The 15,323-nt window shown below is 40.8% G+C and overlaps 3 long non-coding RNA genes across 4 annotated transcripts in view; 1 reads left to right on the forward strand and 2 right to left on the reverse strand.

Annotated features, from left to right (window-relative positions):
- Positions 1–15,323, reverse strand: part of LOC130223335 (uncharacterized) — a 48,350-nt gene that overhangs the window by 32,258 nt on the left and 769 nt on the right. The gene's annotated exons all lie outside the window — the stretch shown is intronic.
- LOC130223340 (uncharacterized) lies at positions 1,621–5,623 on the forward strand. Its single transcript, XR_008836660.1, has 3 exons — positions 1,621–1,809; positions 5,119–5,217; positions 5,387–5,623. It is a non-coding gene; the product is annotated as an uncharacterized LOC130223340 (long non-coding RNA).
- LOC130223333 (uncharacterized) lies at positions 3,448–14,012 on the reverse strand. Of its 2 annotated transcripts, XR_008836653.1 has the most exons (6): positions 13,899–14,012; positions 10,881–13,252; positions 7,713–7,784; positions 7,413–7,618; positions 7,207–7,326; positions 3,448–4,094 (listed from the first exon to the last, which is right to left on the reverse strand). It is a non-coding gene; the product is annotated as an uncharacterized LOC130223333 (long non-coding RNA). The 2 variants fall into 2 exon arrangements; XR_008836652.1 differs by lacking the exon at positions 13,899–14,012 and having other exon boundaries at positions 10,881–13,601.

The raw sequence follows: 15,323 nt of genomic DNA on the forward strand, positions 1-15,323 counted from the left end.
CAGACCTGTGTGTGAGCTGTTTCAATAAAACAAGATACAAGTCAGATCTGACCCCTTGTCTTTATGAGTCTCTTCCTCAGTGAGCTTGTGTTTATTGACTCACCCATCATGAGTCTCACATCAGCGTCCATCATCAGGAGCTCTTGGTGAATATAAAGAGCTCAAGATGGACATTAGCCATGGTGAGGTTTGAACCCGGGTCTCCTTGATTAAAGCTCAACACTTTATGACCTGAGCCACCGAGTCTAGATGTTGGAGGAGATATCTGAATGGGGCTTTATCACTAATATCATCATGACCAAGGTTTGACATTTGTTTCTTTGTAATTTGGCTCACAAAACAACTGATGCCAAAAGTCAAGCTCTGTGGTTCAGTGGATGAGCTTTCAACTTTAGTACAGAAGTGTAAAGGATCGAATCCCGCTAGAACAAGATACAAGTCAGATTTGAACATTTGACTTTATGAGTCTCTCCTCAGAGAACTTGTGTTTATTGACTCACCCATCATGAGTTTCTCATCAGTGTTCATCATCCAACTTGAGCTCATTATATTCACCATCAGCTTCCATCATCAGGGCAGGACGCCGATGGTGAATATAATGAACTCAAGATGGACATTAGCCATAGCAAGGTTCGAACCCGGGTCTCCTTGATTAAAGCTCAACACTTTATGACCTGAGCCACTGTGTCTGGATGGTGAAGCAGATGTTTGAATGAGGCTTTATCTATTTATTAATTTTAACCGTGATTTGAGATAAATTTCTTTGTAATTTGGCTCACAAACAACTACTGCCAGAAGTCAAGCCCTGTGGTTCAGTGGATGAGTGTTTGACTGCCGTACAGAAGAGTGAAGGATCAAATCCCACACTGTGGCTGAACACACGTTCGATGAGGAGAAGGTTACGGTAGAGGTTTGGCTCTGAAACCCACTTCGCTGTGTGGATCACACCTCAGGAGAGAAGAGAAGAACGCCTGAAACGTAAGTAATCAGTGCGGGAATACAAATGAGGAAAACACTTTTGTATTTTGTAATTGCATCAGCAGTAAAGAGCAGTAACAGGGCTTGGATTTGAACCCAGGTATGCTGCGGGAACTTCACATCTCAGGCTGTGTGCTCTGACCACTACACCATCAGCACACACACACACCAACACTTCTTTCTCCAGTGTAAGGATAACCACATTTACACATTTTGAAAAAAAAACTAAATAAACACAAATAATTAATATAAAATGTAAATTATTCAAAATACATTTAAACTGCATCATCTGCTAATATATTATTATATTTCATTGTTCAAAATGTGTAAAACCTGCTTATTCTTCAATCAAACACATCAAGCATATTTTAAATGATCTTACAGCTGCTTGTGGGGCTTTAAATGTTACTAAACACAATTAAACACTGAAAAATATCATCATTTACTCCTAAACTCTCCTCATACTGTATTGAGGACTCGACAGCAAATCTGGCCAATCAAATGCTTTCTACAGAAAGTCCCTCCCCCAACAAACACACGACAGACCAGCAGCACAACAAACACACTTTCTGGACTCTCTACTGGAAATATGAGCTCATAAATACCTTTACTGGAGCTGTGAATCCGCCTGGATGTGGAGGAGTGTGTGGAGGAGTATCAGCTGTTGAGCTCTGGTCAAAGATCTGCAGCAGAAACACAACAGACACACGTGTGTATCTTCACTGCTGCAGAGGAGGGAGAGAGAGAGAGAGAGAGAGAGAGCAATGACTGAACACAACCACTCTAACAACATCACTACAAACTAAACCAACGAAACAAAGTCACTTACAGGTGAGTCGCGTTACTCTCCATTTCTGCACTGTGTGGCTTTTCTTCGCTGTCGGGCTGTAATATGTGCTGTTGACTGACATTATGAGTCTGGCACTGAGCTGTCATCTGCTGGAGCTCATCTTGACACCAGTAAAACGGTGTACCTGTGTTGATCTGTGTCGCTGTTGTCAAAGGCGTTCAGGCTAAACTGGCAGTTCGCTGATGCCGCCTAGTGGAGCGGATGCAAACTGCGTTTTATTGAGCACACCTAACCCCACCCATCACAGTGACGTCACTAGCTCAACTGAGTACATTGTGTCTGACAATGTAGGTCTGATATATGCAGTTTCAGCTTACAAATCGAAGTCTGCATCCAGATACTATTGGAGAAAGACTTATCAAAGCTGCCTCTTCCAGAGGTCACAAGATTTCTTTTATCCACTCGTTGCGTTTTCATACAGCAACAGATATACTTATAATTCAAAACTTAATGAACAGCTTACTACAATATATGATCTTTAAAAAAGCAGCCAGTCATCTTTATAAGGCATTTATGAAGGGAAACGAGTTCATATTTCTGTTGGTAAAATTATTATTTGTGTCTGCGTCAATTAAATCTGTGAGCCATGAAAATATTCTGCATCCCCAATATAAAAGCTCGTCTAATAAATTAAATGTATGTTTATTGATGAGAGGCGCATTAATTACACACAGGCTAAATGACAATCTGGAGTGAAGAACATCATGGTGAGAAAGTCACACGCTTTACAGTACAATATTCATGTTTTACACTTCATTTATCAATATTAGATGTCAAGTCTGTAATCATCAGCTTTTGGGAATTCTTTTATGTTACATTCATAGTCTATTTGTTTGTTTGCTGGAGATTCAATAAGATTAAGAGAGTTTACTGAAGACAGTTTGCCGTTCTGTGACACTCACATAGAGTTGGCTGGCCGATCTCGCTGCCTTACAATAACAAACACACAGCAATTATACTCTGACAGAGGGCCACAAATGGCGTCAACAAAGGTATAAAGATCCTGATCGGTTAAAGCAAAGACAGTTTCCAAACAGGTCTGCAGATGTGGGTTTGTATCTGCATCTGGAGAAAAGTGTTTGCTTTAGTTGGGCTCACAGGCCTGAACCTCTTAATAAAATGTTTTCTTTTGGGCTGCTGTAACTTTTAAGATCTTTTCTTGAAACGTTTGTTCATTACAGCAAATAAGCCAAGAAAAAAAACTATTAAATTAAAGGAGGCACAACCTGTGATGAAATAATATAATTCACTGATGTTAACCAATGTTCAATCCATTATTAGAAGTAAGATAATAACATGCTTGCACATGCCACAGAATTATGAAGGTTTATAAGCTAAATAAAATTGTATGGTTCAACTTCTGCTCACAGAGACATCAATAATCAGCGTATGAACCTTAACAACGGCGACAAAAAATGAACAAAACTGACAGACAGGATACTAAAAGTGACAAAATCAACAACGTCAACATAAACAGCAGAATCAAAAGCAAATATTGAAAACTGGAGCATTAATAAGCTATATAATGTATTCATACTGCAATGCATGCTGGGATTTTTGTACTTTGCCACACCCAGCAAGTGTAAAGTGTAGGCCGGATCTGGGCCAGAATAAAAGCAAACTGTGGCCCAGAATAGGGTCACTTCTGGTTCATTTGGTTGAATTGTAGCTGCCATGTGGTATGACCATAGCTTAATTGTGGCCCATATCTGGAAAACAGGAGCGGACCGCCAAATTGCCATCATTCCATGCGGTATGTAGGCCGAATGTAAGTGTCTGGTGTGGGCCGGATTTTAGCCACATAAATTTTGCTAGCTGGGTGCAGTGTTATTTTACATTTGATTATTCAGTTGCTGTACCTGAGTACTGTTAGACTCTTCAGGAAACAGTAAAACATTGTTTATTTCATCTCTATCTTCCTCTTCGCTGCATTTATCTAAGCTTGTAGATTGTTTATTATATTTATTCAGATGCTCTCCTCTACAGAATCATCCTAATCAATCTAAAATGATCAATTCTGTACACATAGAGTCGTTCAAGTCATCTGGTGAAATTGTTCTCATATCACAATATAAATCACAGAAATCTAAATATCACAATGTGACATATTTCCAATATCGAGCAGCTCTACAGAGAACGACCTGTTTCATCCTCAAGGCTGTTTCTCGTACTCTCAGCCGTCTTATCTGAAACTGGTTAATACTGGTGTAGTCTACATCCAGACTGGCAGCTGCTGCTACACACCTCTGACCTGGCTTGGTAGATTCTGAAAACAGAGATTTGACAGAGACAGACGCTTTAACTGAACACATCACTAAATTAGGTCATGTTTAACTTCATTCACTGATCAAAATCATGTCAAAGATTAAAAACTGACTCAAATAATCATAATAATAAAGTCAACAAGAACAGATTTGGATCTTTCCTGGAACAGATGAAGACAGAAAACGACTCGCTTCAACATGTAGCAGAACTGTGCTCACGATGACCTCAGTTTACTGTCTCACTGTCATTTGAAGATCCCCATAAAACTGTGTAATATTTAGAGTTTGATGATATTTCTTTATTTAATAATAATTACTTTTTTTAAACCTCAAAGACTTTCTGCTCCCTTTTAAGGTGCTTTCACTCTAGCACTTTTGGTCCGCACCCGGGTTCGATTGACGTCACAGTACGGTACGTTTAGCTAGTGTGAACATATCTTCTGAACTCAGGTTCGCACACGTGATCCGTACCCGAGTCCGCCTGAAAGAGGTGGTCTGGGGTTCGGTTCATGCGAACTCTGGTACGGTTCACTTCTGGTATGAATGCAATCGTACCAAACAACGGAAATGAACTGCCAACTGTACAACAAAAACTTCACCAATTGGCGAAAGTGAAGAAAAAAAACCTTGAAAGAACCAGGCTCAGATGAAAATACACATAACCACAGCTGCACCACAGGAAGTGAAATCTCAGTGCTTTACATCTGCTGTGCTGAAGTTCAGGAAAATCACCACAATCCTTCAAATCAACGGATCTGCAAAGCTGTAATTCAGAAATATCTCCACAGGAGGGCGACGTGTTTAAATTCATTCAATTAGATTTGCAGTGGTGTCATTCACCAAAATCACCACAAGAGGGCGAATATTTCAAATTCAGTAAATTCAAGATTTGCAAAAGTGTAGTTCAGAGAAATCTCCACAGGAGGGCGCAATATTTAATACACATGTAATATTTGTCTATTTGTCTGTTGTTAGATCAGATATTCAGTGTGTGTAATAATGTGTTTATTTGTGTCGACTCTACAGGATCAGTGAAGTGTTGTGGACTGTAAACCTGTTGAACAGAAGCAGAGACGTGTGGACAGACACTGACTGTACTGATGATGAGCATCTGCTGCTGCACAGGTGATGTAGATCATGTGTGTGAGTGTGTTTGTCTTTCACATGTCGGTTACCATCATTTTCTTTGTGGAGGGTCACTCCTCTAGAAAGTAAATGATGGTAACCGAAACAGTGGGGGAAGGGACAAAGGTCCAAAATTTTTATACAGTTCATTTTTATTTTTTTCCAGCAGTAAAGAAGTATAACCCCTGCTGGACACGGCTCCGGAAGCTCCAGGGGGAGACCGAACTGGTATCCCCCCTTCTTCAGGCGCGCCTCACACTCACTCACCATTCACTCATATCGCAGAGTTCTGGCTGGCATTGAACCAGCAACCCCTGAAACCGTGGGGCAGCGCTCTTACCACAGAGCCACAGATCTCCTGACTGAACACCTGCTGGTACTGGTGTTTGACTGCAGACCTGTGTGTGAGCTGTTTCAATAAAACAAGATACAAGTCAGATCTGAACCCTTGTCTTCATGAGTCTCTTCCTCAGTGAGTTTGTGTTTATTGACTCACCCATCATGAGTTTCACATCAGCATCCATCATCAGGAGCTCATTGTGAATATAAAGAGCTCAAGATGGACATTAGCCACGGAGAGGTTTGAACCCGGGTCTCCTTGATTAAAGATCAATACTTTATGACCTGAGCTACTGAGTCTAGATGTTGGAGGAGATATCTGAATGGGGCTTTATCACCAATCTCTTTATGACCAAGGTTTGACACATATTTCTTTGTAATTTGGTTCACAAAAAGCCTATTGCCAAATCTCAAAACCTGTGGCTCAGTGGATGAGCGTTCGACTGCCATTTAGAAGCGTGAAGGATTGAATCCCACTTCTGCTAGAACAAGATACAAGTCAGATCTGAACTCTTGTCTTTATGAGTCTCTTCCTCAGAGAACTTGTGTTTATTCACTGATTCATCATTGGTTTCACATCAGCGTCCATCATCAGGAGCTCTTGGTGAGTATAATGAGCTCAAGATGGACATTAGCCATAGTGAGGTTTGAACCCGGGTCTCCTTGATTAAAGATCAATACTTTATGACCTGAGCCATCGAGTCTACATGGTGCTGCATGTGTCTGAATTGGGCTTTATCACTATTTTCACCACGACCAAGGTGTGACATGTGTTTCTTTGTAATTTGGCTCACAAAACAACTACTGCCAAAAGCCAAGCCCTGTGGTTCAGTGGATGAGCCTTTGACTGCCATACAGAAGACATGGGTTTGAGTCCCACTGCTGCTTACTTTACCTTTGGTTGCTGGGATTCAATCAAACGGTGTGGCCCAAACAGCAGCTGACAGACTGAAAGTCATGATGGGCGAGTGGCTGAACACATATTTGCAGTGGACGTGATTACAGCAGAGACCTGGATACGAAACTTGCATCGATGTGTCACACACACCAACGCGAAAGGGAATTAGGACAGGACCACAAATATAAAACTACTTTGGTTTTTTTTCCTGACTACCTCAGTAAAAAGCAGCAGCAGTGCTTGGATTTGAACACAGGTATGCTGTGACAGCTTCAGATGTCATGATGTGTGCTCTGACCACTACACCATCACCACACACATAAACACACCTTTCTTTCTCCAATGGGAGGATGACCACATTCTACACATTTCGAAAAAAAATAATTAAATAAACACAAATAATTCATATCAAATGTAAATTATTTTAAATAAATGTAAACTGCATCATCTGCTAATATATTATCATATTTCACTATTCAAAATGCTTATTCTTCAATCAAGCACATGAACATGTTTCAAATCATCTTACAGCTGCTTGTGGGGCTTTAAATGTTACTAAACACAATTAAACACTGTAAAATATCATCATTTACTTCTAAACTCTCCTCATACTGTATTGAGGACTCGACACCAAATCTGGCCAATCAAATGCTTTCTACAGAAAGTCCCTCCCCCAACAAACACGCGACAGACCAGCAGCACAACAAACACACTTTCTGGACTCTCTACTGGAAATATGAGCTCATAAATACCTTTACTGGAGCTGTGAATCCGCCTGGATGTGGAGGAGTGTGTGGAGGAGCATCAGCTGTTGAGCACTGGTCAAAGATCTGCAGCAGAAACACAACAGACACACGTGTGTATCTTCACTGCTGCAGAGGAGAGAGAGAGCAATGACTGAACACAAACACTACAACAACATCACTACAAACTAAACCAACGAAACAAAGTCACTTACAGGTGAGTCGCGTTACTCTCCATTTCTGCACTTGGTGTGGCTTTTCTTCGCTGTCGGGCTGTAATATGTGCTGTTGACTGACATGAGTCTATCACTGAGCTGTCATCTGCTGGAGCTCAACTTGAAGCCAGTAAAACGGTGTACCTGTGTTGATCTGGTGTCGCTGTTGTCAAAGGTGTTCAGGCTAAAAGAGTGTATCTTCACTGCTGCAGAGGAGAGAGAGAGAGAGAGAGCAATGACTGAACACAAACACTACAACAACATCACTACAAACTAAACCAACAAAACAAAGTCACTTACAGGTGAGTCGCGTTACTCTCCATTTCTGCACTTTGTGTCGCTTTTCTTCAGTGTCGAGCTGTTGTGGGATTTCTGAAGGATACACGGATATATTATAGGATTTGTGAGTTATTATGTCAGAATTATGAGTTATTAAGTCAGAATTCCAAGTTAGAAACGAGTTTCCTGTTTTGCCGACTGGCCATAAATGGAGTTTTAAAGACACATGCACATTAGCTCATAATCACAACATAAAGCCTTTATCTGACTTTTTATTGTTTATCACGCTTTCAAAAATGAAATATATAGTTGAACTAGGCTGTCTATTTATTCGTATGGATTTGTTCTTTATTACCATTTGGTCTAAATGGCAATTATAAAGCAATAAACAGAGCGCCTGAAACTAGCTATAGGTTGTGTGATTCCTCCAAAAGTCTAAAATTAGGATTTCTATATTATTTATCTATTATATGCGTAACAATATATGAGTTACATTTCGTCGCAGCTGTTATTTGTTTCATATTGCAAGAGTGCACTCGTGTGCTGTTTTTGTGAGCTGCAGACATATCGTACATAGAAATTATAAAGGGCTAAATCTAAAAGGGTTGTATTAGTTTATATTTCAGTTCAGTAAAAGTGTCAACCAAATACTGTGTATTCCTGGCCTTTATTGGTAAACTGGGCTGCGAATCCATACCACATTACAAGCAGAGAACCTAAAGAAAGAGTCTTTAACACTTCATTTATGGCCAATCGCCATAACAGGAAACTCCTTTAAAACTCGCAATTCTGACTTTATAACTCTTAATTCTGACTTAAAATTTATTTTTTCCTTTTTTTTTTTTTACTTATTATTATTTTTTTTCCAATTAATGTTTTTTTTATTCAGTGGCGGGAACGTGCTTCCATAAAAATCACCACACAAGGGCGAATATTTTTAATTCAGTAGATTTGAATGTGTAATTCAGAAATATCTCCATAGGAGGGCGCAATATTTCATACATGTGTAATATTTGTGTATTTGTCTATTGTCAGATCAGATATGCAGTGTGTGTAAAAATGTGTTTATTTGTGTCGACTCTACAGGATCAGTGAAGTGTTGTGGACTGTAAGCCTGTTGAACAGAAGCAGAGACGTGTGGACAGACACTGACTGTACTGATGAGGATCATCTGCTGCTGCACAGGTGATGTAGATCATGTGTGATTGTGTGTGTGTTTGGCTCTTCCACATGTCGGTTACCATCATTTTCTTTGTGGAGGGTCACTCCTCTAGAAAGCAAATGATGGTAACCGAAACGGGTGGGGAAGGGACAAAGGTCCAGAATTTTTATACAGTTCATTTTAAATTTTTTTGTCAGGCTGTAAAGTATAACCCCTGCTGGACACGGCTCCGGAAGCTCCAGGGGGAGACCGAACTGGTATCCCCCCTTCTTCAGGCGCGCCTCACACTCACTCACCATTCACTCATATCGCAGAGTTCTGGCTGGCATTGAACCAGCAACCCCTGAAGCCGTGGGGCAGCGCTCTTACCACAGAGCCACAGATCTCCTGACTGAACACTTGCTGGTACTGGTGTTTGACTGCAGACCTGTGTGTGAGCTGTTTCAATAAAACAAGATACAAGTCAGATCTGAACCCTTGTCTTTATGAATCTCTTCCTCAGTGAGCTTGTGTTTATTGACTCACCCATCATGAGTTTCACATCAGCGTCCATCATCAGGAGCTCTTGGTGAATATAATGAGCTCAAGATGGACATTAACCATGGTGAGGTTTGAACCCGGGTCTCCTTGATTAAAGCTCAACACTTTATGACCTGAGCTACTGAGTCTAGATATTGGAGGAGATATCTGAATGGGGTTTTATCACTAATCTCAGTATGACCAAGGTTTGACACATATTTCTTTGTAATTTGGTTCACAAAAAGCCTATTGCCAAATCTCAAAACCTGTGGCTCAGTGGATGAGCTTTCGACTGCCATTTAGAAGTGTGAAGGATTGAATCCCACTTCTGCTAGAACAAGATACAAGTCAGATCTGAACTCTTGTCTTTATGAGTCTCTTCCTCAGAGAACTTGTGTTTATTCACTCATTCATCATGAGTTTCACATCAGCGTCCATCATCAGGAGCTCATGGTGAGTATAATGAGCTCAAGATGGACATTAGCCATAGTGAGGTTTGAACCCGGGTCTCCTTGATTAAAGATCAATACTTTATGACCTGAGCCATCGAGTCTACATGGTGCTGCAAGTGTCTGAATTGGGCTTTATCACTATTTTCAGCACGACCAAGGTGTGACATGTGTTTCTTTGTAATTTGGCTCACAAAACAACTACTGCCAAAAGCCAAGCCCTGTGGCTCAGTGGATGAGCCTTTGACTGCCATACAGAAGACATGGGTTTGAGTCCCACTGCTGCTTACTTTACCTTTGGTTGCTGGGATTCAATCAAACAGTGTGGCCCAAAAAGCAGCTGACAGACTGAAAGTCACGATGGGCGAGTGGCTGAACACATGTTTGTAATGGACATGGTTACAGCAAAGGCCTGAGTACGAAACCTGCATTGATGTGTCGCGCACGCAAACGGAAAGGTAATTAGGACAGGACCACAAACATAAAACTACTTTGGGTTTTTTCCTGACTACCTCAGTAAAAAGCAGCAGCAGTGCTTGGATTTGAACCCAGGTATGCTGTGACAGCTTCAGATGTCATGATGTGTGCTCTGACCACTACACCATCACCACACACATAAACACACCTTTCTTTCTCCAATGGGAGGATGACCACATTCTACACATTTTGAAAAAAAAAATTAAATAAACACAAATAATTCATATCAAATGTAAATTATTTTAAATAAATGTAAACTGCATCATCTGCTAATATATTATCATATTTCACTATTCAAAATGTGTAAAACCTGCTTATTCTTCAATCAAACACATCAAGCATATTTTAAATGATCTTACAGCTGCTTGTGGGGCTTTAAATGTTACTAAACACAATTAAACACTGGAAAATATCATCATTTACTTCTAAACTCTCCTCATACTGTATTGAGGACTCGACACCAAATCTGGCCAATCAAATGCTTTCTACAGAAAGTCCCTCCCCCAACAAACACGCGACAGACCAGCAGCACAACAAACACACTTTCTGGACTCTCTACTGGAAATATGAGCTCATAAATACCTTTACTGGAGCTGTGAATCCGCCTGGATGTGGAGGAGTGTGTGGAGGAGTATCAGCTGTTGAGCGCTGGTCAAAGATCTGCAGCAGAAACACAACAGACACACGTGTGTATCTTCACTGCTGCAGAGGAGAGAGAGAGCAATGACTGAACACAAACACTACAACAACATCACTACAAACTAAACCAACGAAACAAAGTCACTTACAGGTGAGTCGCGTTACTCTCCATTTCTGCACTTTGTGTCGCTTTTCTTCGCTGTCGGGCTGTAATATGTGCTGTTGACTGACATTATGAGTCTATCACTGAGCTGTCATCTGCTGGAGCTCAACTTGATGCCAGTAAAACGGTGTACCTGTGTTGCTCTGGTGTCACTGTTGTGGTGTTCAGGCTCAAAGAGCAGCTCGCTGATGCCGCGTAGTGGAGCGGATGGGATCTGCGCTGTAATGCGGACACATAACCACACCCCTCACAGTGACGCCACTAGCTCAACTGAGTGCATTGTGTCTGATATATGCAGTCTCAGCTTGAAATGTGTTCGTATTTTTGTTGGTAAAATCTTTAAACAATGAAAACATTCTGCATCCCCAATATAAGAGCTTGTCAAACAAGTTATATGTGTCTTTATTGATGAGTGGCGCAGGTTGGTAATTGGTCTATTAGATTAACAAGTGTGAAATTCAGAAATATCTCCACAGGAGGGAGAAACAGCAGCAGCAAAGTCCACAAAATCACCACAAGAAGGTGCTGTTATAGCAAATATATTTCAAATTCAGAAAATTCAAGATTTGCAAGTGTAGTTTAAAGAAATCTCCACAGGAGGGCGCAATATTTCATACACATGTAATTTTTGCATTTTTCTTGGATCAGATATTCAGTGTGTGTAATAATGTGTTTATTTGTGTCGACTCTACAGGATCAGTGAAGTGTTGTGGACTGTAAGCCTACTGAACAGAAGCAGAGACGTGTGGACAGACACTGACTGTACTGATGATGAGCATCTGCTGCTGCACAGGTGACATAAATCATGTGTGATTGTGTGTGTGTTTATCTGTTCCACATGTCGGTTACCATCATTTTCTTTGTGGAGGGTCACTCCTCTAGAAAGCAAATGATGGTAACCGAAACGGGTGGGGAAGGGACGAAGGTCCAGAATTTTTATACAGTTCATTTTAAATTCTTTGTCAGGCTGTAAAGTATAACCCCTGCTGGACACGGCTCCGGAAGCTCCAGGGGGAGACCGTACTGGTATCCCCCCTTCTTCAGGCGCGCCTCACACTCACTCACCATTCACTCATATCGCAGAGTTCTGGCTGGCATTGAACCAGCAACCCCTGAAGCCGTGGGGCAGCGCTCTTACCACAGAGCCACAGATCTCCTGGCTGAGCACCTGCTGGTACTGGTGTTTGACTGCAGACCTGTGTGTGAGCTGTTTCAATAAAACAAGATACAAGTCAGATCTGACCCCTTGTCTTTATGAGTCTCTTCCTCAGTGAGCTTGTGTTTATTGACTCACCCATCATGAGTTTCACATCAGCATCCATCATCAGGTGAATATAATGAGATCAGTTGGACATTGGCCATGGTGAGGTTTGAACCCGGGTCTCCTTGATTAAAGCTCAACACTTTATGACCTGAGCTACTGAGTCTACATGTTGGAGGAGATATCTGAATGGGGCTTTATCACCAATCTCATTATGACCAAGGTTTGACACATATTTCTTTGTAATTTGGTTCACAAAAAGCCTTTTGCCAAATCTCAAAACCTGTAGCTCAGTGGATGAGCTTTCGACTGCCATTTAGAAGTGTGAAGGATCAAATCCCACTTCTGCTGGAACAAGATACAAGTCAGATCTGAACTCTTGTCTTTATGAGTCTCTTCCTCAGAGAACTTGTGTTTATTCACTCATTCATCATTGGTTTCACATCAGCGTCCATCATCAGGAGCTCTTGGTGAGTATAATGAGCTCAAGATGGACATTAGCCATAGTGAGGTTTGAACCCGGGTCTCCTTGATTAAAGATCAATACTTTATGACCTGAGCCATCGAGTCTACACGATGCGGAGAGTGTCTGAATTGGGCTTTATCACTATTTTCAGCACGACCAAGGTGTGACATGTGTTTCTTTGTAATTTGGCTCACAAAACAACTACTGCCAAAAGCCAAGCCCTGTGGTTCAGTGGATGAGCCTTTGACTGCCATACAGAAGACATGGGTTTGAGTCCCACTATTGCTTACTTTACCTTTGGTTGCTGGGATTCAATCAAACAGTGTGGCCCAAACAGCAGCTGACAGACTGAAAGTCCCAATGGTCGAGTGGCTGAACACATATTTGCAGTGGACATGGTTACAGCAGTGGCCTGGGTACAAAACCTGCATTGATGTATCGCGCACACCAATGCAAGTGCAAACGGAAAGGCAATTAGGACAGGACCACAAACATTAAACTACTTTGGTTTTTTTCCTGACTACCTCAGTAAAAAGCAGCAGCAGTGCTTGGATTTGAACCCAGGTATGCTGTGACAGCTTCAGATGTCATGATGTGTGCTCTGACCACTACACCATCACCACACACATAAACACACCTTTCTTTCTCCAGTGGGAGGATAACCACATTTACACATTTTGAAAAAAAATAATTAAATAAACACAAATAATTCATATCAAATGTAAATTATTTTAAATAAATGTAAACTGCATCATCTGCTAATATATTATTATATTTCACTGTTCAAAATGTGTAAAACCTGCTTATTCTTCAATCAAACACATCAAGCATATTTTAAATGATCTTACAGCTGCTTGTGGGGCTTTAAATGTTACTAAACACAATTAAACACTGGAAAATATCATCATTTACTTCTAAACTCTCCTCATACTGTATTGAGGACTCGACAGCAAATCTGGCCAATCAAATGCTTTCCACAGAAAGTCCCTCCCCCAACAAACACGCGACAGACCAGCAGCACAACAAACACACTTTCTGGACTCTCTACTGGAAATATGAGCTCATAAATACCTTTACTGGAGCTGTGAATCCGCCTGGATGTGGAGGAGTGTGTGGAGGAGCGTCAGCTGTTGAGCTCTGGTCAAAGATCTGCAGCAGAAACACAACAGACACACGTGTGTATCTTCACTGCTGCAGAGGAGAGAGAGAGCAATGACTGAACACAAACACTCCAACAACATCACTACAAACTAAACCAACAAAACAAAGTCACTTACAGGTGAGTCGCGTTACTCTCCATTTCTGCACTTTGTGTCGCTTTTCTTCACTGTCGAGCTGTTGTGGGATATCTGAAGGATACAGAGATATATTATAGGATTTAGGATATATTATAGGATTTAAGATGTATTATAGGATTATATAATAATGATAATAATGCTTTAACAAAAAATAGTATATATATATTGGAAAATTAGATTTTTAAAGTAATATATTAATCTTAACCCAGCTGAGATGAAATAAAAAATACACAATAATAATATAGCATTACTATTTCTTATAAAGTAATTAGCACATTTAATAACTTTAAAAAGAGATGACTCAAGACTAATATATGACTTTTAAAAGTAAATTTCCCAGCACATAATCATCCTGCACACTCCGATACAGTAGGTGGCGATATGCACCTGATAAGTGATGACTGCAGTCTGACATGAAACTAATAATAAGAAGAAGACTAATTATTTCATCAGTGCACATGATGGACGTCAGCCTTTACGCTCCTGCACTCTGAACTGAATCAGTCGATGCAGCATCTGGTAAATAACCTCTTGATGTGTTGTTTTGTTTTACTAGATGTCTTCTGGTGATGGATCTACACTGATATCTGTTCATTACGCTGCACATGTCGTCTCTCTCTCGTCTCTGATAGACTCAGTTCAGCTCATGCAGCTCTCTGAAACATGCTGAGGATTTCAGTAAGAGAGAAACCCTGTGCAGGATCTGGAAATACAGCTTTACATGTGAACTGAAGCCATGAGGAAGAGGAAGGTGGTTCTTCATCATATCCTCACTGATGAAGCCCTGACTTTACACTCTTTACCTGTAATGTCGACCTGATTACGGGCCTGTTTTAATACACACACTTCTGCTCTTGAACACATCAGAGCATCTGAACATGATATTTGAGGCTGAACGTTTCCCATCAGGCATCATGTTCTAGTTCTCGTCTTCAGTGTTCAAGTTATGCTAATAAGATCTTTAATTTGGCAGTAAAAATAAAGTATTAGAGCATTTATTACTGTCAGAGCAGTCTGATTGAGCTCATTACTGTCACCTCATTAGAAGATTACAGATAATAAACTACTGCTGCAGGTAAAGTTTAGACAGAGCACACGTGTCCTGTAAGAGCATCAGACATGTCGACTCCTGCAGTCTTATACTGAACACTTGATCAAATACAGAAAACAGCAGCAAGTACACAAGTGCTCAGAGCAA

Source organism: Danio aesculapii, chromosome 4, assembly GCF_903798145.1.
Source record: "Danio aesculapii chromosome 4, fDanAes4.1, whole genome shotgun sequence".
Classification (NCBI taxonomy): Eukaryota; Metazoa; Chordata; class Actinopteri; order Cypriniformes; family Danionidae; genus Danio; species Danio aesculapii.